Raw genomic sequence first — 23,434 nt, forward strand, 5'->3', positions numbered from 1 at the left:
GCTGTTTTCACTTTACACCAGCAAAGTGTTTGCCTTCCCTTTGTCCCATTCCCAGCTGCTCCTGCCACGGCCTCCTTATAAACTGACTGCTAGCTAGACTCCCTGAAGTCTATTTTAATCCTCATTATATAAGCAGTGAGGGTGACCTAAGATGAATGTCCCCAGGCTGAGACAGAGTTAATAGTCTACAAATTATTCTTCAAAAAAACTGTTGTGGATCAGTCATGGTTTTAGGTGTTGGAGATAGAGTGATGAATCAGGTTTCTGCTTGTAAGGCGTTTGCATTCTTGGTGAGGTGAAGACAATACTGAAGATACGCCTAAGGGATCTGAGTCAAGTGCAGGTAAGTTCTATAAGAAGTTACACAACACAATCAATAATCTGATGACTACCGGGGGGAAGGAGCTGTCTGAGATGTAATCAGCTCTGGTTCTCTGATGAGCTCTGTACCTTAGGGAGGCAGCTGTCACAAGAGAGCTCTGGCCCTGGGCATCAGATCCCTTATGACTCAGCTTGGCTCCACCTCACAGTAATCGTCACCCAGAGCATGTATTTAACCTTTCGGACCATCAGTTTCTTCTACAAGGAGTTCCTTTGCTCTGCAGCACACCCTCCTTCCCCAGGTCTCTTGTCTTGATTTTGTCGTGTTTCTATCTCACAATGTTTTTTTTTTTTTTTTTAACATTTTCTACTGGCTTTTAGGAGAGTTTTTCAAATGTTCCTCCAATTTAGTAATGTGTTTCTCTGTTGAACCTATCTGCATTAGCTTCCTATTCCTGCTATAACAAGTTACCGTGAACTTAGTGGTTTAAAATAAGACATTTATTATCTTACAGTACTGGAAGTCAGTAGTCTGAAATGGGTCTCACTGAGCCAAAATCATGGTGTTAACAGGGCTGTTCTTTCAGGGTAGAATTTTTTCCTTGCCTTTTCCAGCTTCTAGACACCACCCACATTCCTCAGCCCCTGGCCCTATTCCTCCATCCTCACAGCCAATGACATTGGATGAGTCTATCTTCCTGTGACATCTCTTAAATTCTCCTTCTTCTGCCCCCACCTTTTACTTTTAAAAGAATCTTTCTGATCACAATGGGCCCACTTAGATAATCCAGAATAATTTTACTATTTTAAGGTCAGCGGTATAGCAATCTTAAGTACATATGCAACCAGAAGTCCCTTTTGTCATACAACCTAACATATTCACAGATCCTGGAGTTTGGAAGATAGACTTCTTTAGAGAGGGGAGCATTATTCTGCCCACCTCACCATTTTTCTATTCATCCACTAACTATATGTGTGGGGGTGAATTTCACTTGGTTTTTATTAACATTTTTTTTATCTTGCTTTATATTGATAGGATATATTAGGCCATCATCAACCAAGATATGGTTTCTTTGAGGTTTACTTTACTATCCTGTTCTGTCTCGTTCAGATGAGGTAGCAGCACAAAGGATTTATTTGTTATATAAATACTGAATTTTTAAAAGACAGCAAGTGTCAGTCTATGCACTACAAAAGAGGTCTGACCTTCATTTCAGATTTCTTTTCTGTCATTGTAAATAACCCAGATTTGTTAATAAACAATTTGAATTATTGTTCTAGAAAAGGCATGTACATAGGACATCATACTTCCACAGAACGTTTTATGAGAGTTAATTATAAGAATCTTTTACTGTAGAAGTTAATCATTTTCATCTATAAGTTCTTCACCCTTATCAAGGGTCTGGAATATAATAAGCACTAGATCAATAGTTATTGAATAAGTGAATGAATTGGTTAATTTCCTATCAAGCCTTAAAGAATACAGTGGGATGAGAAAAAGAAACATATTTTCAAGTGTCTTTACAATTGACAGTTGTCAGACTAGCCTGATAAAGTGTGAAAGGTGTCAAGATTCATAATATGCTATGTATTTATCATTATTGATTTATTTGGCAATCTGTATTATAAACTATCAATATCATTTAATGTATATTATTTTATTCCGTGGTGTCAATTTTCTTTTGTGAATTAAATTTTTTTGACATAATTCTCTGGTTATTTTGGCATCATGTAAATATATATACATACATATATATATATATATACATATATATACATATATATACACATATATATATACACATATGTATATATATATGTATATATGTGTGTATATATATATATATATATATATATATATATATATATATATATATTTAGGCCATCCAAATTCCCTTTGTTTGCCAGCAAGAATGCACAGGACCCCTTTGGAGGAAGAAATGGAAACAGCTGTCCTATACAGTGCTGGTGCCAACTTGGGTCTTTCTAGTCCAGTGATACTCTGGGCAACTCATGCACCAAAGTGGAAGACTTTATTGATCTTCCTTCATATAACAATTTTTAAGAAAAACGCATTACATGTATAGTCTCCATTTTATTTTTTCATGGTAAGCTTCACGAAAGCCAACTGAAAATTTACAGTGAGGTGGAGATTACTGTCAGAAAAATGTATTGTATTCTCTATTCCAGCCTACTAGAGCTCTTTCTCCACAGCAGTTTTCCCTTCTGAAGCTGATCAGCAGTGAGGTGAGTAATTTTAGAAGCACAGCAAGTTCCTGGATGTAGCCCGTGTGGTGAAGCGCCTTTTCTAAGACATTCAATTGCATGTAGAGAGGAAAAGAATTTCCAACGCAAGCAAATGTCTTTGAAGAGTTTATGTCCCTAAAAGGATCTCAAAGCAACAAATTTAGCTGCTTATAATTCTCCTTTGAAAGTACAATATGGCCTGTTCCAGATATATGATATTATAGCAGCCATTTTTTTTCAAAAGGATGGCTAGCTACATAAAGACTCAAGTTCCAGATAGAAATAAAACATTTTCCTAGTTACGCACGGAACATTAAACCTAATGTTAATAATCAGAACTTCATTCATGAATTATAGTTAAGGGAAAAATTCATTAAAAAAAAGCATACACCATTTACACAGAACTTTTCTGTACCTTTTTTTTTTTTTGAAAAGCACTTACTTGATTCATTAAGTTCTCTCTTTTTCTTTCTTTCCTGGACCCAAGTGGCCAGCTCTCAGCTTTGTATGATGGAAAGGCAACCTTAAAAGAAGAGGGTTATGAAGAAAATGATTTGTTTCAGTTAATGGCATTGTATAAGAAGACCAGAAAATTAGGGTTGCCTAAGGACCAAACCTTCTTTGTTCTCAAGCATTTAGATATAGAACTATTTATTTTAAGTACCAATAAGAAGCTGGACTCTAAAGGGCACAGTGCTTTCTAAAACATAACTACCTGTAGTCCGGGTGATTTATTTACTTTCATTTCATATTTATCTTTCAGATGCCTTAATCGCAGGAGTGCTTATACTTTTTCCAGGTCATGAGTTTTAATTGCCATTTATACCTTAGCATTCGCACATCATTTTATACTGTTTATTTTTGCATCACGCATGACCTTCAGGACATAGATGAATGTCTTTTGAATCTATTGAACGTCTGAGTAAGATGTACGTTTTTCTGTATACATAACTCAAGGAAATAGTTTGACTGAAGAATATTATCACCAAGACTAAGAAGAGATACAAAGACAAATATGACATTACATTTCCTTTATGTCATTAGTCTTTATTTCATAATTTCAGTTTCTAATCTATTGTGTCTCTCCCTTCTCCTGGGAGTAGGGCTGAAAAATCCAAAAAAGTGATTTGTTTGCACTATAATGTTGAACTTTGGAAGCAAAACTTTAGGGAATAGACTGGCAGTAGACTGATGATGAGTAATTCACTGGAATATAGAATATCATATGGAGAGTTAGAATAATACAAGCGACAGCATTAACTTTTGACTCAAACTATGTTCTAGAATTATTCAGACCAGAACAAGAAAGGTGCAAGAGTATTTTGGAAGCCCTGTTCAGTATAATTGATGCAGGATGTGTATGTGTGTGAGTGTATGTGTGTGTGTCTGTTCTGATCATATATTTCTATCAATACTAAAAATGCTGCTGGGATTCACTTAACTACTGGATGTCAGTGTTGTTTCAATATTAAAAAAAAGAAAAAAAACTTGATTCCAAATTCCTTACAAAAAGAATATATTAGAATTTTGCATTTATAAAAAAAAAGGATTAAAGGTTCATTAGTTTTTATCCAGTCTACTTATTTTATTTAGCTTTCCTTTTTTCATTAATAAAATTAGTTTAGTTTAATCCATATGAGGCTCAAAGAATTAATAAGATTTAAAAATATTTTCTCATTGATATTTTAATTCACATAATAGAAAACACTGAAGCCCAGTGAGGAGAGATGATAATGCCTTTAAATATTTATCTATCTGTCCACCCTTCTACATTTCACGACACTGTTTTCTATTTATTTTTGGCTGGGAGCAGATTTGAAATTAGCCTAAAGAAAACATCTGCGATATGTCATGGCAACTACCCAAAAGTAAATTTTAATACGTATGTGTTTTATATTTACATGCAAATATTTTGCTTTTAAATATTACTTTTTTATACAATTAAAATTTTTTGACATACTCTATAGCATACTCTCAATCTTTTTCATTTTTCATTATTGTCTCTAAGAAGTTAGCATGATACTAACAAAACATATTAAATACCTAGGAATTCATAGATTTGAACTATGGAGGCACAAAACAACTTAATATCTAATTTTTTTTCACCCTCCTAGGACAATCCTTTTGTCCTGGGGGTCAATATCACCTCTATTGAAAATCCCTACTTTACAGTGATCACTGTATTTCTATTGCCTCATGATGATTATTTTTTTCCCAAGCTTTACATTTTCATGTAGAATAAAAATGACTGATTGATTAATATAATTACTCTTGTTATTTTTGTTTTCAAAGGCTGATCTGGTAAAATAATTAAAAAAATAAAATCAGTTATTGATTATTACTTAATGGTTATTTTGCTAACTTCAACAGGTTATTTTCAAAATTTTGATTTAGTCACCTCATATCTCTCATAAAATAAAAATATGCATACATACAAATAGAAAAGCGTTACTAATTTAAAAAATAAAGCTTTTGTTTTGTGAACTGCCTCCTTCCCTTCCAAGCCCCCACTTATCCTTAAATTGTGTGAATATATGGTCTAAAAGTCACACATAATATATTCTTGTCAATGAATGTATTCATAGTTGATTTTCCCAATACTGTAGTCTCCATCTGTGTTCCTATTAGCATTTATTTCCTTTTCTAACACAAGCCATTTTAAGAAAGGGAAATTCATTATATTTTCAAACAAATTACACTTGTAAATGAAATAAAAATCCTCAGGAAGATTTGACTTCAAAGTGTCTAAAGGCCAACAGTGGTTATTGGATTACTAGTTATATATATAAAAGAAGGCTACTACATATACAAATTACTTAAAAGCAAATATATTTTAAAAAGATACAATGCACTGAATTTCGCTTCATATAGCAAATCATTTTATATAACTCCTTCAAGTAAAAATATAGAAGAATTAATAGTTCTTAACACTTTTTAAATACTAGCCAATAAAAATTCCATTCTTATCTCTTACCATTAGAGAATTTCCAATCATTAAAATATTGTAGAGATTTTTTAAAGAACAAAGTATTTAAAAATAAAACAAGTCCTTAATATCACTTACTGTAGACCCCTAATGAGTATATAGTAGGTATATTTTTCAGTTGATTTACGAATAATAGCTGACTCCTGTATTTAGTCTATTTAGTTACTTTTCATGAGAAATAATAGTATAATTATACAAAAACATGTAACTATAAAGCAATGTACAAACTAACTGTTAAATTCTTTATAATTTTATTTGTTTTGGGAACTAGAATTAAAACAGTTAACTCTTTATTTTTTTAAGATTTTATTTTGTTTTTTTATTTGCCAGAGAGAGAGAGCACAAGTAGGGGGAGCAGGCAGAGGGAGAAGCAGGTTCCCCGCTGAGCAAGGAGCTTGATGCAGGGCTCTATCCCAGGACCCTGGGATCATGACCTGAGCCGAGGCAGACGCTTAACTGACTGAGCCACCCAGGCAACCCGAAACAGTTAACTCTTAATTATATGTAATAAGTAAGTGCTGAAAACATAAATAATTTACCTGAAGACTTGATTTAAAAAACAAAGCAATTAAAAAAAAATCTTCATGTTTAGTTTTGTAGCAAATGTGATTTTTTAAATGTGATTTTTTAAGATGGAAGTATAGTTGACACACAATGTTACATTTGTTTCTGGAATACAAAATAGTTCTTTAGATAACTCTACACATTATACTGTGCTCACGAGTATAGCTACCATCTGTCACCGTACAACACTATCATAATACCATTGACGATATTCCCTATGCTCTACCTTTCTTCTCTATGACTTATACATTCCACAGCTGAAAGCCTCTACTTGCGACCCTGCTTCACCCATTTTATCTGTCTTTCCATCCCGTTCCCCTCTGACAACCATCAGTTTGTTTGTTTGTGGGTCTGTTTATGGGGTTTTTTTATTTGTCTGTTCATTTGTTTTATTTTTAAGATTCCACATTAAAGATCCACAGTAAATCATGTACTTTTCTTTCTCTAACTTATTTCACTTAGCATATCATCCTCTAGGTCCATCGTGTTTTCACAAATGGCAAGATCTCATTCTTATGGCTGAGTAATATTTCATTGTGTGTTTGTGTGTATAGATACACACATGTATATATGATATCTATATCTATATAGATATAGATATATATAATCTATCTATCTATCTATCTATCTATCTATCTATCTATCTATCCATCATCTTTATTCATTCATCCATCGATGGATACTTACTTTGCTTCTGTATCTTGGCTATCATCATCGATGCTGCAATAAACATAGAGATGCACATATACCTTTTTGAACTAGTGTTCTCATTTTCTTTGGGTAGATACCTAGTAGTGGAATTATTGTATCATTTGATATTTTCATTTTTTTATTTTTTGAGGAACCTCTATACTGTTTTCCACAGTGGCTGCACCAATTTCCATTCCCAACAACAGTACAGGAGGGCTTCCTTTTATCCAAATCTTTGCCTACACTTGTTATTTCTTGTCTTTCTGATATTAGCCATTTTGACAGGTGTAAGGTGATATATTGCATTGTGATTTTGATTTGTGTTTCCCTGATTATTAGTGATGTTGAACATCTGTATTCCTTTTGCCTTACATAAGCACCTCACGTGATGGCAGTTCTTACCTGCAGTGTGGTGCAAACCTTCATTCCCCCAAAAATTAGGTCATTAATAGTCATGCCTAAATCGGATTCTTGTAGTTTTTTCACTGGCCTTAATCACAACACATGGTAACTGAGGCATTGTGATTTATAAGAAATATGCATTTGGTCATTCAGGTGACCAAAGTCTATTTCTCATACATATTTGGTCTTTGTCCATGGTTCCTGGCTTATAACTCCTAAAACATTTGGCATTTCCTGAGTGATAAGAGGAATGAGGGCATCTTTTGTTATATTTTGTCTCTTGTCCTCATTTCTGGAAAATGCTTCAGAGCCACAAAGGTGAAATGGATGTCTTGTAATTCACAACAAGCTCCTTTACACCACAACTGGGTCTATGTTAATGACAACCCAAAGAGAGGTTTTGGAGAGCTTCTAGGTTGGGGAACCAGAGAGCTTCCACAGGCCACTATACTAGGCCCCAATTTCCAAGAGGACAGAGCTCTTTTGTTCAGAACCTCATGCTATGTATCTCTTCATCTGGCTGTTGGTCTGGCTTTAATATCCTTTGTAATAAATCAAAAGTCTAGTAAGTAAACAGGGTTTCTGAGTTCTGTGAGCCCCTCTAGCAAGTTAATCAAACCCAAAGAGGGGATCGTGGGAACCTCTAATCGATAGCCAGCCAGTCAGCAGTTCAGGTAACTAACTACCTGGACCTGCAACTGGCATCTGAAGTGGACCATGGTTCCGTCAGACTGAGCCCTTTACTTGTGAAATGTGATGCTATTTCTGGGCAGTGTTAGAATTGAGTTGAATCGTAGGATCCTGAGCCGGTGTCCTGAGCATTGCTTCATGTGGTGGGGGGAACCCTTCCTCCCCCATACACCTTGGAAGTGGGTCCAAAACCTAGTTAGTGACACTAGGGGATGCCTTAAGAGATCTGTATTTCAGACATACTTTTTCTCACCTCCGTAATCTAATCTAATTTCCTCTTGGTAGTCAGGGTCAATCACTCCAACCAATCCAGTAATTTCCTTTTTTGCCTGTTGATTCAGGAGCTCAAAGTAGCCAGGTGACAGTCTTAATTTGCAGTTCAGTGGAATTATTGTTGTGTCTCCTGGTGGAAGCATTGCTCCTTCTGGAACTTAGATCTCTAAACCAGTAGAGCATACAGTTCAGGAACAAGGAGCAAAATTTTACTAGTGGGTCTTTAGGGATAACAGTGAGTAGTGCCTTTCTTATTTTCACCCCTTGATTTCTCTCAATCCTGGCTATCGGAGAAACAGCATCATATATTGGATACTGATTCAGAGTGTATGCAGCCTTCCCTCCATGTGTCCTCTGTCTTTAGAGTTTACTCTTTGCTGGGAGTAAAATACTAAAACAATAGAAGTAGTCCCCTTCCCTTTTCTACCAAAGATCTTCCTCAAAGTATAGACTTTTTTTTTTTTTAATTCCAAGCAATTTAAGTCCTGTGAGCTAGCATAAAAACTGGAGGTGGATATTTTTAAATTACTGGTATATAGTAGCTGATGAATCAATTAATACTGCATTGAGACAAGTAGAGTTTCATAAATTATTTTAGGCATCTGCTAAATGCTAAGGATTTGGGATACAGAGATAAACGAGGTCCCCTATCCTCACCTCTTTTCTTCTACCAAGAAGAGATTAGTTTTCAGATATTTCCACATTTAAATAAAAAATAAAACTCAATGTCCTAAAAACAATGCAACATTTAAATAATGCATAATGGGATCTGAATTACTCTGATAGTTAAGTAAAATACCGTATGTGAGCACTCGTGAGACAGTTTGCACATAGTAGGTGCTCAGTATGTATAAGTGCCCTGAATCATTAAATATTTGTTGAGCGTCTTTTATATTTTAGGAACTTTTAAGTGCTGAAGACACCAAGGTAAACATGAAAGCCATAACTTATGACTCATAGATGAAGACCTCATCTTATGGAAGAAGAATTCACAAACAGTATTAAAAAAAAAAATAAGAGGAGGGGGAAGAAGACAAGAAGCAACTGGAGGACCTTGTGAGAAGTTATAGTATGAATTCACGTAATCCACACTAGCTAGAAATATGTTTGTTAAACAGATTTTTAAAAACAGATTTTTAATAATAATAATAATAATAATAATAATAATAAAACCTCAGAGTGTACAGTAGCAGGGATGCTAAATGTAAAGTTAATTATGGATGAAGTATTCAAAAGGGTCAAATTTTGCTGAATAAAGATCCAAATAACAAAATCATTAGGGAGGAGGGAAGGAAGGTTAATTAAAAGTTATTATCAAAAATCAATTTACCCAAGCATGAAATGGAAACAGTCCACTAAATATAGATAATGAGAAAAAAGTATATAATCTCTAATGGTAGCTAAATAAGAGTAGAGGAAAGTCTTATTGGAAGTTAGGAAATTTAGATTCTTTTTCTATCTCTCTCACTAAGTGAGGGAAAAAAAGTAATTGTTGAGAGAATTTACTTACTGGTATTTTGTTCAGTGAAAATAGAGAAGCAGAGCTCCCTCTCAGACCTTTGCCATCCATCTCCATATGAAATATTTAAGGCAAAGAAAATTAAATAACAGAGTCTTGCCAAATGTAGACTGGTGGCTCCAGGGGGCTAGATTTGACCACTACATTAAGCTCTGGATCAAAGCAAGCTCTGTCTTTTGCGTTCACTCTATTCTTTAACCCAATCTGTTAATAATTTGAATTAAACTTTAATTTTATTATAAATGCTATCAACTGTCACAGTGTTCCAAATATTTATGACATTATTAAGGGAGGGATCAAAAGGGTTTTGATAAAACAGTGTCAAGAAAGCTGAAGGAAGCCAAGCAGGTGTCAGCAGTGATACATATTTCAGTGGGCCTGATGAAGACACAATGTGAAAAGTGACACTGGGGTTAGTGAGGTGTGTGTTTGTGTGAGGCTGACCTAGTCTAATATGTGAGAATTTACAGAGTGAATTTCAAGAGTTCCTACGCATTTTGCATGTTGTCTATTCTTGTGTGTTATAATCTAAATATTGTCATCAGAATGCTAATAGCTGGTATGCAAGAATATTTGACAGCACTGACTCATAATTATGTTGGCAGCATGATTAAAACGAAATCGTAGCTTATTTGATTTAAATGAGAGTTAAAAAAAACACAAAATTTTTGTAGATATTCGTTAATGGCTATGACATTATAACCACCTTCCTCTTGAAGTTCTTTCAGCCTCAGCAGATTTTCTTTTTTTTTTAAGATTCTTCTGTTTCTCATTCTCTTTCCTCTTTGCATGAACCATACCCTCTTTGGAATGATCTTTCCTACAAACTATTTATACTTTCAATCTTTAAAGTTCAACTCAAATGTCACTTTCTAAAACAAACAACAAATAAACAAAAACACATTATGATACAACCTTCCAGATTAGGGTTTATTCCCCTAATACACACTCACATACTTGATTGCAGTATGATCAAATTGTAAGTAAAATTAAAAATCCATAATGTGTTGCTGCCTTCATCCCAACTAGAAAACAAATTTCACAAATTCATAAGTACAGGAACAACGTCTTATTCTCCAATTAACCTCCAGTCCCTTGCATATGTTATATCTTATGGAGAAACAAACAAAAAGAAATAAATTCCCATGACCTGAGGACCTTGTCATCATATCTGCATCTTGAGGACTTAGCACAGGCTCTAGCATTTAGTGGCTAATCCACAATTGAAGTTATCCATCAACAACTGAGCCCCACTTTTCACATATCGAACATTCCACAGTTGCATGGAGTAGCATCTGATAGCTGGTACTTTGCTAGACACTGTAGGTGAAGTTCATACACTACAGGAGTTCATAATCTAGCTGAGCAAAACATAAAAGTACATGTGGAACAAAACACATGATCAAAATAAAAATAAATGTAAAGAAAATAAATTCTATTTCAGCATTTGTGAGGTTAAAACCTCCCAGTTATTTTGTCTTTGAGCATGATACACTTTTCCAAAGAAGCTATCAAATATCTCTATAGGTGAGTAAGCTGCGGTACAGGAGCACGCTGCTCTTGAATCTCTTAGCCTGGAGTCAGGTCAGGAATACCAGCTGTGATAAATTGTAAAGTAAGTACATACAATTTGACAAGCCAGGCAAGGATTTGCCTATTGGAGTGTTCTAAATCTTTTGTTCTTAGTTTTGTCCCTCAGAATGTTCAAAGGTAGCTAAACAGCATGCAGGGGCAAGCATAGGAAGTGTAGCAATTGCCGAGTATATATTTTTTTCACTTTGTGGGTGCATTATTCACACCATTGTTGTTCTGATCATCAATTTGCATTGCATTGTTTTCCCTCATATTTATGGATGCCATTTTCTCCCCTTGAAGTCATGCCTGCTTACTCTATCACTTCCCACCTCAGTAGGTTAATACAATATACAGGGGAGTAAACACACTGGCTGTGTCTACATTGAGTCAGCTCCAGGACTACAAGAAGCAATGGATTTTAGATGCAAGGGGAAACACAACAGCATGGGTGTGGCTACAAGGCCAGGACAAGACAAAGATTTGAGGATAGGGACTATCTAGGGACAGGCTTCAAAGTCAGTGGTCCTAAAACAAAAAACAAAAAATTGATCAGTTTGCAAATGAATTCTAACAGTCTGAATTCTTATCATTTCTAGAAGCTCTGGTTCAATACGTGAATAAAAGGATAAGAATTCACCACAGTCTACACTAAAATTCTTCTTGGTGTTATAACAAAAATAAGTCACAATATTTCTGTTACTCCAATTTCAGCAGAACATTTGTTAAATTAAAAAGCAAAAACAATAGGGACACCACCGTGGCTCAGTCGGTTAAGTGTCTGCCTTTGGCTCAGGTCATGATCCCAGGGTCCTGGGATTGAGCCCCAGTCGGGCTCCCTGCTCTCTGGGGAGTCTGCTTCTCCCTCTCCCTCTTCTGCTCCCCCCTGCTTGTGTGCTCTCTATCTCTCTAATAAATAAATAAAATCTTAAAAAAAAAAAGCAAAAATGGTAGAACTGCTGAGTCCACTAGCATCTTCTCTCCTCCAGCACTCAGACTATTTCCTAGCGCTTGATGAACATGTAGTTCCTATGGGGAAAACCAGAATTCTTACCTCATTAATAAAATTTAGTTTTATTAAAAGCTGTTTACTGCCTTGCTAAATTGCCACCAGCTACTGCCCCTTGGACCCTGAAGTGTCAGTTTTTCTTTTTCACACATGTGCTTTTGATTGTTTTCATTGACAAAGGTCTTCAGTTGGGTTCAATGTCTTTGCTTATTAGCAACATAAGTTTCACCCTGGTTTTGATGCTTATAATGGAGAAGAGCCTACAGTACTTTAAGTGTTAGGTCCTGTGTCCCAAAGTGGACTATACTTATATTATAAAGAATAAGGATATGGGAGTTCTTCAAAGGAAAATGACATGTGTTGTTACACAATAGGGTTTGAATGGGCAAGGGTTAGGGACAATAATAGATAAGAGAAAGAAATGAGAAGTTATATAATAGTCAAAACTTTTGACTGCCATTTTTTAAACTACTTTGTTTTCTACTACTACCGATTTCACTGGAGTTAGCTTTCCCAAGGAGTTTTCGAAGTTTACACCTTAACTTAATATGCGATTTCTCTAGCAATACCAACATAGCTAGAGAACTAAGTGACAAATAATTACCAAACTCAATGTGATCAGCACTTGGAGTTCAGAAAATAAAAGCCTTAAACGCTACCTTCTATGAGGTTAAAATCTATCCTGGCACTGGCAGAGAAAAAAAAAATGGGGGAGAGGAGATCACAAATAATTATTTAAGGACAAACAAGAAAAGGAAATGTAAGTGTAAAATCCAATTCATGAACTTACATGTTGGTTTTATCTCAGGCTTTATTTTTGCCTCCTTGGCTTTTAACTACAACACATTCTTTACATTACATTCTTTACATTACATTCTCTACATTACAAAACACACAAATACATAGTTTCAATTATTACCTATACCCTTACAGCTTGATAATAACCAATCTATGTATGTAGCATGAATCTCACTCCTAAACTCTCCACTTATATATCCTACTTCTTATGTAAATGCTCCATTTGGATGGATTCTAGCTGCATGAAAATCAATATACTCAAAACCGAATTTATCATTCCTCATAAACATTCTTCTCTTACTGCATTTTTTTTTCAGTAAATAACCACAGAGTCATTCAAACTGGAAATTATTCCATACTGTCTCATTCTGTTTCATGCCATTGTTTTGCATTTCATTTCATATTAAAATGTATTTTACTTCAATTCAATCAATATTTACTGTATGGCCATACTATGTCAGACAAAGCTGAAAACAAGATGGTAGAATGTACAGTCCAGACATATGTTTTACAAGAAATTAAAAATATAAGAGTTAAGAAACAGTAAGTAAAGAGCTATAAAAAAATATGTAGCAAGAATATTTAGTGTAGGGTCGCCTGCATGGCTCAGTCAGTTAAGCATCCAACACTTAATTTTGGTTCAGGTCACCATCTCAGGGTTGTGAGATTGAGCTCTGTGCTCTGTGCTGGGCGTGGAGCCTGCTTAAGATTCTCCCTCCTTTGCTTTCTGCCCCTCCCCCTTCTCTCTCTCCTCTCCCTCTCTAAAAAAAAGAAAAATTAGTGTAGACTAAAGAGTCTATAATCTTTTCTACATACTCACTCTCACTTAATGACATACTTATTTTACTGAAAAATATTTGTACATCCCCTGCCTTCATCTTGCTATTTTATATGAACCACTCCTGCATTTATAAGCCAGATCATACACTTGTGTATAAAGTTTCTTTCCCTGAAATCTACTCAAAGACCCTTTTTAGCAATTCTTTCATCTTTCTTGCATCATCACCATTTCTCTATCTGTTGGATCATTTTCGTCAAGAAATTTCCACCAGCAGCCACAAGAGGGTGACTCAGAGGACAGTCACAGCCTTGATGTGGAGAGCAGTGCTGTACATATTCCTGCTCCTGTACCAGTGCTGTCTTAAGGGGATGTTATCTCTCCTGCTGGATTCTGGGTAGGTTCCTAGGAAACCCAGAAGTGAAGGAAGATTAATCAACAGAAGCCTTGGTAGGCTGCACAGTTAGATAACCTTCTCAATGATGCTTTAGCGTGGTTTACCAGAGTCACAGGGGCATGCATGTCAGAAGGGGAAATCTTCAGAATTCCCAAAGGATCATTTGATAGTGCATGGGAATTTGGGATGTTTGAAGAATTAAATGGCTTTAGTACCAAGTAAGCAAAATAAATGAAGGAGGCAGAGCAGGAGAACCCTTGCTGCGCCAATCACTAACCTGTTGTTTATTAGATGATCTGGGAGTGAAGGGGGGAAGAACTGGGTTAATCAGTTCATAAGGAAGTACTTGGAAGCTCAGGGCAGCAGCTACAGTATCTGAATATTTCAACCATCTTACCAGTACATAATGTATATACATCAGTACTGCCTATCTCTATTATTCTATGAATTAGCTTATTTATACATGCTTGTATTTTCTTCCTCCCATACTACAATGTGGTTTCCATAAGATTTTGTAAAATGCTGCATCCCCAGTATTTCAAAGGGTGCCTGAAACATAGTTAGATCTTAACACATATTTATTGAAGGAATGAATTGGTGACTGCTTCCTTGAGAAATGCCATTTAAGACTTAAAAAAAAAAAAAAAAAGTTAGCCAGGAAAATTAACAAGGAGTGAATGACTTCTGCTAGAAATGAGGATACTAAATGCAAAAGTTCCAAAGTAGAAAAGCATGATGTGTTCCAGGATTGAAAGCAATCTATATGTCTGAAGTTTAAATAACATGGGTGAGAAGGGGGTTAACAAATCATGGAGAGCATTAAAAATCATGTAAAATATATCAGACTCTATTATATGGATTAGCAGATGGCATTAAAGGACTGTGATCAGGAAATGGCATGATCAGATATCTATTTAAAATGATCTTTGTGTATGAAACAGTGTGAGGAATGAACTAGGGTGGTACAAAAATGAACAGAGGAAGAGAGAATCCATGTCATGATTTCTTGGCTAGGGTAGTAGCAATGACAGTGGAGAGAACTGAATAGTTTTGACAATTTTTCAGAAATAAAAAAGAGAGAACATAATTAATGATTGGATGTGGACGTGGCTGAGGAGTGAGGAAGCAAGTATTTGACCAGCTTCATGGGAGGTGTGCCATTAACTGACAAAGAAGACACTGAATATGGGACATGCGTGAGGAAGAAGGTTGGCTAAGTTATAGATATTTTGAGGCTGAGATTCCTTTGGGACAGTAAAGGTCAAGTATGCAACTAGATATTCAGATATGATGTTTGAGGGAAAACTGGGCTGGAAGATTATATTTGAGTCACCAGCATATGAAGATAAAGTTCTAAGGATGATTAACATTTCCTAAGGATAGTAAAGAGAATGAGAAGATCAGGAAACCTAGGCAGATCCTAAAGAAGAATGATAATGCTCAAGAGATGGACAGACACAAGTACATAGGTGAATATAACTTATAAAATACCAAAGAAGTTCAGTAAAGATGGAGTCTATTAATAAATGGAGTTGGGACAACTAGTCATATGGAAAAAGGAAAAAAAAAATTGGAACTGCAGATTATACCAAACACCAGTGCAAATCCGAAATGTATGAAAGAAAGAAAGAAAGAAAGAAAGAAAGAAAGAAAGAAAGAAAGAAAGAAAGAAAGAAAGAAGGAGAGGGAGGAAGGAAGGAAGGAAGGAAGGAAGGAAGGAAGGAAGGAAGGAAGAAAAAGAAAAAGGAAGGAAGAAAGAAAGAAATATAAGTACAAATAACCTTGTTATCTGAATCTAATCCATGCTGCAAAACACGCTGAATAGCAAATTTTCAGATAGAGGGAGTCTGTATTCCATTATATTAAGTAGAAATAATAGTAATACAATCAGCCTATCCAAAACCTCCAGCTAATTTCCCTAAATGTCGATAAACACTCTAAAACAGTAATAAAACAGTCCTCCAAGGACATTTGCATAACATAAAGCATTTAAAACATCAATTACCTAATACTTTAACACTAAATGAACTTATTAGTAGGTATGCTTGTGTTCAGTACGTAGTGATTTTCTATGGTATTCTATACAAACTATGCTTTATTTTTATATTGCAATGAACATAAGTCGTTATGTAAATAAACCTCATGAAATATTTTGTTGCAAACATATAAAAATTCAAGTAACACTTAGCAAAATAAACAAAAAGACAATTTTTTAAATATGGTATTTACCACTTGAAGAAGTGCTCAAGTGCAATTTCATGGCAAGAAAGAGAATCTACAGGCACTGTAGCAATGGTGGATAAAGGTTAGTGAGAGAATGTATAAACATTCTTGGCAGGAGGTGTGATCCTACAGGGACAACAGCTGAGACATGACAGCAGTGCATTCCACGTTCTCTAATTCTCAGGAGCTACTTTAATGTTTTTGCGATGGCACATATGTAAATTCATCATAGTGGATTTCAACTCAGGGAGTTTGGGGTGAAAAATAAAACTGTCCAATTTGAGTACCTTAAAAATAAAGAAAATTAATACATGACAAGAATACCATAAAGAAAATAAAAGTAAAAATAACCAAGTGAGAAAATATATTTGTCACCTATGCCACCAAATGTTAATTTCCTTGATAGAGAAGCAGCCTTCTAGTAATTGCTAAGAACAAGACAAAAAAACTCAATAGAAAGATACAAATAGTTCATAAGAAAAGATATGTATGTATACACACACACACACATGCACACACACATATCCTTCCAACAAATGAAAAAATGTTCCACCTTTTTCATACGAAACAAATGCAAATTAAAACTCCACAGAAATAATATTCTTGACATAGCAAATTGGCAAAAGTCCAAATATTTGCTGGCAAAGCTTGAGAATACACTTCCAGACATTGTTGTTGTTGCTGTAAAACTATGTGGAAGACTACTGGCAATATCTCAAAATTAAAAACACACATACCCCTTAACACAGTGATGCCCATGTGAGGAGTCTAACTGGGATACACATATACACCAAAAAATATGAAATGATATATGTGCAAAGTTATTTACTGTGGCATTCTTTATACTCTCAAAGCATTAGAAGTGTCCCACATATCCAGCAAAAAGACTGATTTATGAAGTCAGATCTACATAAGTGGCTACTATGCAATCTTCAAAAATAATGTACTAAGATGAAGAGAATCCAGGATACATTGCAAAGTGAAGAAAGCAAAGTACAGAATAATGTGTAACATATACTAACTTTTGATAAAATGAGAATAAACAATGCATATACTATTTTATTTAAATTAGCAAAACATACACATACACACACATTTATAAAGATCATAAATTGTCTAATAAAAATTAGGGAAGGAAAAGAAATATGGTGGAAAGCCAGCAATGTAAACAAGATTTTCTTTGTATATCTTTGTACAGTTTTACTTTTAATCACGTATATGCATTGATTTTTTTAATCCCATACGTGAAAAACAAAAGAAACAGGTGAAAATGATTATATGTCAAAACAGTAATGTAGTGAAGGGGTTCAGAATAAGTCTTCTCAAAATGTGCCACTTTGGTATGTGGACTCTGAGCTAAAGACAATCAAAACCCAACAGACTCAAGAAAAACTTTTACCTCTTCCTTAACCTACCTAAAATAATTTTGATGGTGGGGAGGGGTGCTGGTTCAGAAAGAAAGCTATTACAGAGATAGTTAAGCTATTAAGAGATAGTTCCTTTTGTTTTGTTTCATGTTGTTTTTTAATTTGAATGACCTATTTGTACAGAACAACAAATATCTAATTACCAAACAGCTGCTTTTCCGATTGCCCTGTGAATCACCCTCCCTCCCTTTGAAGCCCCAGGCCCCTATCCCATTGCTTAGTTAAGATGGTATATAAGCCTCAATTACTAGGTTTGTCCTTGGGTATTCTATTTTTATGGAGCCCCCATATATATGTAATTATTATTTTTTCTCTTATTAATCTGTTTTTATGTTAATTTGTTTATTAGATCAGCCAAATAATCTAGAAAGATAGGAGAAAATTTTTTCCTTTCCCCAACAATAGACACAGAAAAGACTTATTTTAAGGGATGTTAGAATACAATATTGTATGGATTTATTAGTGGAATGCATTCTAAGTAAGTTAACTAACTAAATAAATTGCAAAATTACATTATTTTATAAAATAAAACAAATAAAAATAAATAAAATTACAAATAAAAGACACAAACACTTGTTCAAATTGAATTGAAAATATAGACCTATGATTTAATAAATATAAATATTCTTGCGACTTTAGTAAAATTGCCTGAAAGTTTTATCACCTCCCATATAAATAGACATCCTGACAGAGTGTGTTCTCTAATTCTACTCCCTGTTGAAAGAAACTGGAATATCTTGTAGAAATGGCTAACTTTATTTTGGGAGAAGGAAAGGTACATGGTAACCCTGGGACATCTTTTTACATCAGAAAACCAGGAAACCTTTCGTTTTTTAAAGCAGTCATGTCAAAAATATGAGGGAGTCACCTGCAATGGGTTCCCATGCTCGAGCTGTGACAATAGAGAATAAAAAACAATAATAAACGTAGAGTATTGAAAGACATCAAATCGGCAAAAATTCATGAGTTCACAATAAATTCTGTTTCCTTTGTTCCCATTACTAAAGAGGCTGGAAACATTAACTACTCACTTTTCCAGCCTGCCTACAATTAGAGGCTTAAGGTGACACCCATGAATTATATAAATGAATGGATTTCTTGGGGTGGCTTAGGAAGTCATGCTTTCCAACTGTTTTCCACTCTTTCTTTATTTGTACTGCTTTGAAACAGAAGATGCCCAGAGATTCAGTAGCTCTTGTTACCAGGAAGGCCAGACCAGAAAATACCAGATATTCTTTTTGATCCTGACATTATTGACTCAAGAAACCCATGCTAACATCCACCCACAGCTAGACTCTTATTAATAAGAGAAACAGATTGTAATTATTATTGAGTTTGATTTTCTGTTGCTTACAGCTAAAACATTCATTGTTCCCTTACATTCAATGTAGTATTTTAATCATGTATAATATTTTTGTCTCTAGACTGTAACTTGTTGATTGTGACTATCACTGAGTGAACTCTTAATAATGCTTACTGAATGTATAAATCAGTGAATGCTGAATTTTTATACTTGCTCTACATAATTTCAAATGTTGTTTAGGGAAAATTACATTGTATTATTTAATCCTTAAGAGTTTTTTTTAATAATAATTTTTTATTATGTTGTACTAGTCACCATAGAGTACATCCTTAGTTTTTGATGTAGTGTTCCATGATTCATTATTTGCGTATAACACCCAGTGCTCCATGCAATATGTGCCCTCCTTAATACCCTTAAGAATTCTGAAAAGATTTTTTTTCTCTTTGATTACCACAATACGGTAATACTGATTAAAATGAAATTTGGTTAGGGGCACCTGGTGGCTCAATTGGTAGGGCTATGTGACCCTTGATACCAGGTCATGAGTTTGAGCCCCACCTTAGGAGTAGAGTTTACTGAAAAAAAAAAAAAAATGTAACTTGGTTCTACTTTCAGAACTGGGTTGATTTGTTGTTTGTTTGTATTTTGCCAAGCAACTAAACCTGTATTTTTCTGATAATTTCCATTTACCTTCCTATTGATTCTTAAAAATTATTTATTTTTGTAAAAAGGGAATAAAATCCCAGGAATAATTTACTTTATGACACATAAAAATGAAATTCAGGGGCGCCTGGGTGGCACAGCGGTTAAGCGTCTGCCTTCGGCTCAGGGCGTGGTCCTGGCGTTATGGGATCGAGCCCCACATCAGGCTCCTCTGCTATGAGCCTGCTTCTTCCTCTCCCACTCCCCCTGCTTGTGTTCCCTCTCTCGCTGGCTGTCTTTATCTCGTCGAATAAATAAAATCTTAAAAAAAATGAAATTCATACTAATACTACATAAGATCTGAAAAAATTAGCATAGCATCATAACGCTTTTTTAACTAAAAGAAAAGGAAAGGGTATCGGGTATTCAACACTATTAAAAAAAAGATTACATGTGCTGTAGGTCATCCAAAGCATAATAATGGTGCCAAAAATAAATATTAAAACTGCATTGGATGTAGTACTTACCAAATTGAGAAATGAGAACCACAGGTCAACCATGTGCACACATACTAGAAAATTATGCATGAGCATGTGTGTGTATTAAGTAGCACAAAGTCATTGTAGCATATTTTAATCATCCTGTAAATGTCATTTTCTGACTCTATATTTCTCAATGTTATGGGAATTTATCTTTTTATTTTAGATCTTAAAAAAGATAAAATATCTTTTTTTTTAATTTGGCTTCACTGTTGACTTAATAAATATTTTCTGGGGGAAATAATTAAATAATTAAAAAACACTAAGGACATAACTATGGGTGTTTTTCACATGGTAATTCTTTTGTTCTCAAAATGTAGCATAACTTTTGAAAATGATATAGGGTTTTCAAATTGTTTTATTCATTCAACTTTTCTGGCAAAGAATATTGTAATGGCAAAACTCTGCCAAGTCTTCATCTGAGATTACTAAATAAAAATTTTGTTCCAAAACAATTTTCAGAAAATTCTCAACAAAAATAACATAACCATTTTAAACTCAATATGATCTATATAAAGAAAACTATGTTATTCAGTCTTCAGATGATCTCTACATATTTGCCTATTTTTGAGAAACATATGATAAGGTTTTTGTTTAACAGAAAGTCAATTTACTCTTCAATAAACAAAATTTTCTGACATCTTGAGTAGAAACAGACTTTTTCAGTTAATTGACAATGTTGGAACCATGGGCATCTTAATTTGAAAATATCCTTAAATTTGTGTAGTCCAATTCTCATTTAAAAGGAAGAAAGGAAGTTACACTGATTTGAGTTTAAGTGATTGTGAGATTTTCTTTATCTTATTTAAAACCTCACTGTGGTTTTTTGATACTTTAGCAAACAGAATTCTTAATACTAGAGGCAGGGGCAGCTTTAATGCTGCTATATAATAAATAAGATCATGAATAAGATAGGGACTCCATAAATCTTTACCAAAGTATGTCCTCTTACTCTACCTCAATTTCAAATATTAAAATATCATTAAGTAAAAGCTTAGCTTACTACTTTATATCATTCCTGAAAATATCAATTTCATAAGGAAAGAAATGTCTACTTTGGTTATTTAATCTGTCAAAAGCATCACGTTTTATTAACTTTGAAAACAAAGAAAAATGGTCTTAAAAACTATATCAGAATCCAGTGTATCATTCTTTTATGAATTTACTAAACAGATATTTGTGAAATGCCACTTTGCACAAGGGGCTTTACCATGCAAACAAAATACCCAAAGTCCTTGTACTCGTGGAACTTACACTCTTTGGGAGGAGACCATTAATAAACAGACCTGCAAATATATCTATAACATATCTGGTGTTGCTGAGAATTAGAAGAACGAGGAATCAGGGTAGTCTTCTAGAGAATAATGGGGGGGGGGACTGCTGTATTTGAGGGAGATTTAGGGTGGACCTCTCTGTTTGGATGACATTGAAGCAGACACTTAAATGAAACAAAGGAGCCAGCTGTGCACATAGCTAGGGAATGACTTTCAGACCTAGGGAAGAGCACTGTTAAAGGCCCTGAGGCAAGGATATTCCTAGTATATTGGAAGATCCTCAAGAGACCAGAGTGCTTGGGCCGGAATGAACTGGGGAGAGTGGTAGGAGCTGAGGCAAAGCTGTAGCTTGGGACCCCATCGCCCAGTGCCTTTGAGAACACGGTACAAAGATCAGATTTTTGTTTGATAAGTCAAAGATTACCTATCTTGAGACAAATACAATGCTATAAAATCACAAAACACAAATACTTTAAATAGTTTCTGCCAGAAACAGATGAAATTATAAAACAGGAAGAAGCAGAGAATTCCAAAATCAATTACTTTCTCCTCCTTCCACTTCTCCTTCCTCCACCTCTCCCCCTCTTCTTCTTCTTCTTCTTCTTCTTCTTCTTCTTCTTCTTCTTCTTCTTCTTCTTCTTCTTCTTCTTCTTCTTCTTCTTCTCCTCCTCCTCCTCCTTCTCCTTCTTTTTCAACTCATTACATATCTGAAGACTAACTGTATGCTAAACTCTGACCTCGGCAATTTTAGTTCAATAATGTTAGTTAATGAAGAAAATTATATCCCAATACACAATTTATCGTCTATGTATCCATTAGTTCAATACATTTGCAAAGGAAAAACTATCTGTATAGTCCATTTCTACCCAGGGAAACTTCTTAACTATGCTAGAAAATTGCTTTTAGGATTAGGCTCATTTTACTAATCTAGGCAATAGATTTTGAACTCACCAAGGAATCTATAAGCAAAAATCTCACAGCAGGTGCAGCTGCAGGTGGCAAAGAAGCTTCCAAATAGCCACCGAATCTGCCAGTGTAGAAGATCTTATGTCATCTGGTAAGTATCTCTAATGGACAGAAATCGCTCTGGGGCAAAAAATTCTCTTTTATGTAGAGAGTCAGAAAGAATGCTATTAAGTTTGTGTGTATGTGTGTGTGTGTGTGTGTGTGTGTGTGAGTGTGTGTGTGTTTTTTTTTTTTAGTTCCAAAAAATGGCAGATAGATTTTTTTTTCTCGTGAAAGAAGTCTAAAGATGTTTCTTTAAAATAAACTCCAAGTGTTCTCTGATGACTTACGCTGAATTGGATCTGCATTGCATTTGTAATTACTGAATCATTTATATGTAAAGTGATTCAAATAATTGCCATAAATTTAATAGCATGAGTTTTGAATGTGTATCACCTAGCCTGAGACACTGCGTACCTTACAGTTTCTTCTAAGATGTAAAACATCATCTTCTGACAACTAGAAAGATCAGGCAAAGACAAACAGATGGAGGAAAGCCCTTAAAAGGTTTATACAGGTAAAAGAGAGGAATGTTGTCAAGTTGCTGCTTGAAAAGAAGTTTCGTTTCTGACCACTCATTGACTTTAAACAGTGGGTTGCAGTGTTTGTGAGACAAGGTAGTCACATAAAGGTCATGCATGCCCCTAGGATTTCTGGCAGATTTTTAAAAATCACACTCCTGAGGATGTGCTCTGAACTGTTCCTTCTGCCCTTTTTTAGAATCACACATTTGAATTATCATGGTCTATTACAGTTAGAATGCTGCTGGCTTTGG

At 34.7% G+C, this 23,434-nt stretch overlaps 1 long non-coding RNA gene across 2 annotated transcripts in view; it reads right to left on the reverse strand.

The window, feature by feature from the left end:
- Positions 1-3,011: 3,011 nt before the first annotated feature.
- LOC148109168 (uncharacterized) overlaps positions 3,012-23,434 on the reverse strand; it is a 781,283-nt gene continuing 760,860 nt past the window's right edge. For both annotated transcript variants that reach the window (XR_015726202.1, XR_015726203.1), the window contains exon 7: positions 3,012-3,091. This is a non-coding gene — a long non-coding RNA (uncharacterized LOC148109168). The remainder of the gene's footprint in view (positions 3,092-23,434) is intronic.

Source organism: Ursus americanus, chromosome 12 (genome assembly GCF_024610735.1).
Source record: "Ursus americanus isolate L20-20 chromosome 12, mUrsAme1.1.p, whole genome shotgun sequence".
Classification (NCBI taxonomy): domain Eukaryota; kingdom Metazoa; phylum Chordata; class Mammalia; order Carnivora; family Ursidae; genus Ursus; species Ursus americanus.